We start from the raw sequence: 4,571 nt of genomic DNA, 5'->3' as shown, positions 1-4,571 counted from the left end.
GCACATCTTTGGACTGTGGGAGGAAACCGGAGCACCCGGAGGAAACCCACGCACACACGGGGAGGACGTGCAGACTCCGCACAGACAGTGACCCAGCCGGGAACCGAACCTGGGATCCTGGAGCTGTGAAGCATTTATGCTAACCACCATGCTACCCTTACATTTAAATCTTTACTGATTACATTCCTACGCTCATTACCCTCAGGGTCCTACTGTCCATCATATTCGTTTGTTCACTTCCTCAAGACGACAGCTTCCACAGAACGTGGGAGCCATTCATGCAGTTGTTCCGGGACCTGTTTGTGGCCAACGAACAAGAGGAAGAATAGTCGGGTGGCCAAGAATCAGGGGAAAATGGACGGGAATCGGGGGAAGGTAGCCGGGGGGGGGGGGGGGGGGGGCTACGGGTTCGTTATGGGGGTTTGTTCTCATGGTTTTACGCTTATTTCTTTTTCTTGTTAATTTATTGTTTTTGTATTGGAGGGGAGGGGTTACTGTTTTTCTCTGTTGTGATAAAATTTGTTGTTGAAAACTTGAATAAAAATTATTCCAAAAAAAAAGAAAGGACAAAGCCGCAAGCGACAGTCTGATGGCAATCTAAGGCCCAAAACCAAATTGTAAATAAATGTCTATAAACATGTGCCTCAGCCATATTGGGGAATGTAAAATATGTATGCCGGTTAAAGGGGGCAGCCACAGTTGTTATTATGAAGATGCTTACCTGTAAATATACATGTTAATTCTTGCGTGTTTTTTTCTAATAATTTGTAATTTGTTGGATATAAAATATGAAAACTCAATAAATAACATTTCCAAAAAAAAACTCCATTTGCCACCTCTCAGCCCAGCTCTGCAGCTTATCTATGTCCCTCTCTAACTTGTAACATCCTTCCCCACTGTCCACAACTCCACCGACTTTAGTGTCATCTGCAAATTTACTCACCCATCCTTCTACGCTCTCCTCTAGGTCATTTATAAAAATGACAAACAGCAGTGGCCCCAAAACAGAACCTTGTGGCACCCCACTAGTAACTGGACTCCAGGCTGAACATTTCCCATCAACCACCACCTTCTTCCAGCTAGCCAATTTCTGATCCAAACTGCTAAATCACCCTGAATCCCATGCCTCTGTATTTTCTGCAATAACCTACCATGGGGAACCTTGTCAAACGCTTTACTGAAATCCATATACACCACATCAACTGCTTTACCCTCGTCCACCTGTTTGGTCATCTTCTCAAAGAACTCAATAAGGTTTGTGAAGCACGACCTACCCTTCACAAAACCGTGCTGACTATCTCTAATCAAATTATTCCTTTCTAGATGATTATAAATCCTATCTCTTATAAAACTTTCCAAGACTTTGCCCACAACAGAAGTAAGGCTCACTAGTCAATAGTTACCAGGGTTGTCTCTATTCCCTTTCTTGAACAACTGGCACTATTCCTGTACACAATGATGACATAAAGATCAAAGCCAAAGGCTCAGCAATCTCCTCCCTAGCTTCCCAGAGAATCCTAGGATAAATCCCATCCGGCCCAGGAGACTCATCTATTTTCACTCTTTCCAGAATTGCTAACACCTCCTCCTTATGAACCATAAGCCCTTCTAGTCTAGTCGCCTGTATCTCAGTATTCTCCTCGACCACATTGTCTTTTCCTGTACGAATAATGACGAAAAATATTCATTTAGCACCTCTCCTATCTCCTCGGACTCCACAGACAGCTTCCCACTACTGTCCTTGACTGGCCCTACTCTTACCCTAGTCATTCTTTTATTCCTGACATATCTATAGAAAGCTTTAGGGTTATCCTTGATCCTACCTGCCAAAGACTTCTCATGTCCCCTCCTGGCTCTTCTTAGATCTCTCTTTAGGTCCTTCCTTGCTAACTTGTAACTCTTGAGCGCCCTAACTGAACCTTCACGTCTCATCTTTCCATAAGCCTCCTTCTTCCTCTTGGCAAGTGATTCAACTACTTTAGTCAACCACGGTTCCCTCGCTCAACCACTTCCTCCCTTCCTGACAGGTACATACTTATCAAGGACACGCAGTAGCTGTTCCTTGAACAAGCTCCACATTTCAATTGTGCCCATCCCCTGCAGTTTCCCTCCCCATCCGATGCATCCTAAGTCTTACCTCATCGCATCATAATTGCCTTTCCCCCAGCTATAACTCTTGCCATGCGGTATATACCTATCCCTTTCCATCGCTAAAGTAAACGTAATTGAATTGTGGTCATGATCACCAAAGTGCTCACCTACCTCCAAATCTAACACCTGTCCTGGTTCATTACCCAGTACCAAATCCAATATAGCCTCGCCTCTCGTTGGCCTATCTACATACTGCGTCAGGAAACCCTCCTGCACACATTGGACAAAAACGGACCCATCTAAAGTACTCAAACTATAGCGTTTCCAGTCAATATTTGGAAAGTTAAAGTCCCCCATAACAACTACCCTGTTACTTTCGCTCCTATCCAGAATCACCTTTGCAATCCCTTCCTCTACATTTCTGGAACCTTTCGGAGGCCCATAGAAAACTCCTAACAGAGTGACCTCTCCTTTCCTGTTTCTAACCTCAGCCCATACTACCTCAGTAAAAGAGTCCTCATCAAACATCCTTTCTGCCACCGTAACACTGTCCTTGACTAACAATGCCATCCCTCCCCCTCTTTTACCACCTTCCCTGAGCTTACCGAAATATCTATACCCCGGCACCTGCAACAACCATTCCTATCCCAGCTCTATCCATGTCTCCGAAATGGCCACAACATCGAAGTCCCAGGTACCAACCCATGCCGCAAGTTCACCCACCTTATCCCGGATGCTCCTGGCATTGAAGTAGACACACTTTAAACCACCTTCCTGCCTGCCGGTACACTCCTGCAACTCAGAAACCTTACTCATGACTTCACTAATCTCAGCCTCCTGTATAATGGAGCTACAATTCAGGTTCCCAAGGACTACAATCAATCTGTTCTGCCCAATTCTTGGGTTCCAACATGAACCATGATTTCAGAGGGTCATCCTCCCCTTTGAGGATCTTCCCCACTCACTCCATTATGTCCCTATCCTGGCACATGGGAGGTAATCGTCCAGTTACAAGAACACAAACGGTCATCCTTGCCTTTCCTTGGCACCTTCTTCCCCCAGGTAATGTTTTGCTCAGGTGGGGTACCCTCCTCGGCCTGTCATTACCTGGAATGACAGATGTAGAGTACAGAATGCCCTCCAGTGTGATGCCCTAATTTCTTTCGCCCTGCACCCTATGATCACCTGTGAGCAGAGCTGACTTTCAGGTGAGAGGTTCAATCAAGCCCTTTCAGGTGAGAGGTTCAATCAAGCCCTTTCAGGTGAGAGGCTCAATCAAGCCCTTTCAGGCGAGAGGTTCAATTAAGCCCTTTCAGGTGAGAGGTTCAATTAAGCCCTTTCAGGTGAGAGGTTCAATTAAGCCCTTTCAGGTGAGAGGTTCAATCAAGCCCTTTCAGGTGAGAGGTTCAATCAAGCCCTTTCAGGTGAGAGGTTCAATCAAGCCCTTTCAGGTGATCATAAAAGATGCCCCAGTTTGTGCAGACAGACAAGGTTTCTCTGAAGCACCTGAAGCGAAGCATACTCACCCAAGCCTCCTCTCCCATCAACACCAGCCTCACACATCAGTGCAGTCACATTGTCTGAAGTGATCATTTGGTTGAAGCTTCCCATGTTGAGATCAAATATCTGAAGTGGAGGAAGTTGCAAGACCACCTTTGGTCCAATCTGAACACAAAGAACAAAGAAAAGTATAGCACAGGAACTGACCCTTCGGCCCTCCAAGCCTGCGCCGACCATACTGCCCGTCTAACCTGAAACCTTCTATACCTCCGGGGTCCGTATCCCTCTGTTTAATCTTAAACTTTAATGACCCTTAAACGTCACCATCGTACCTGCTTCCACCACCTCCTCTGGCAGTGAGTTCCAGGCACCCCCTACCCTTTTATGTAAAAAATTCCCCTCTAAGTTTTACCCTTTGCACCATAAACCTATGTCCCCCAGTAACTGACTCCTCCATCCTGGGTAAAAAGCTTCTGACTATCCACTCTGTCCATGCCCCTCATCATTTTGTAGACTTCTATCAGGTCACCCCTCAACCTCCGTCGCTCCATTGGGGTCAAACCAAGTTCATCCAACTTCACCTCATAGCTAATGCCCTCCATACCGGGCAACATCCTGCCAAACCTCAGCAACCCCTGGATGTCTCGCACCATCTCATTCAATTCTTTCCCCACTGGAAGAGTTACACAACAATTTGAACTTTTCCTCCATGGGAATACAATTTGCTCCTCTCGATGCAAAGAGAAATGGTTTGCTAGAATTTTCCACAGTCTGTTCCTCAGGACAAGGCGAGAAAGTCATACTTGCAGGCTCTCAATTTCATGTGAGGCTCAGATGAGCTGGAAAAAGCAGGATGTTGGTAGCTCGCTTGGGTCCTGGAACGATCGGTCCTGAAGCTCGGGATCAAGGTAAATGCTAAGAAAAAAGAATCAATGCTGTGGCCTTACTCCCATCGCAAGCACTCACAAAACCATCAGACA

Source organism: Scyliorhinus canicula, chromosome 21 (genome assembly GCF_902713615.1).
Source record: "Scyliorhinus canicula chromosome 21, sScyCan1.1, whole genome shotgun sequence".
In the NCBI taxonomy this organism is placed as follows: Eukaryota; Metazoa; Chordata; class Chondrichthyes; order Carcharhiniformes; family Scyliorhinidae; genus Scyliorhinus; species Scyliorhinus canicula.
This window is presented reverse-complemented; position numbering follows the sequence as displayed.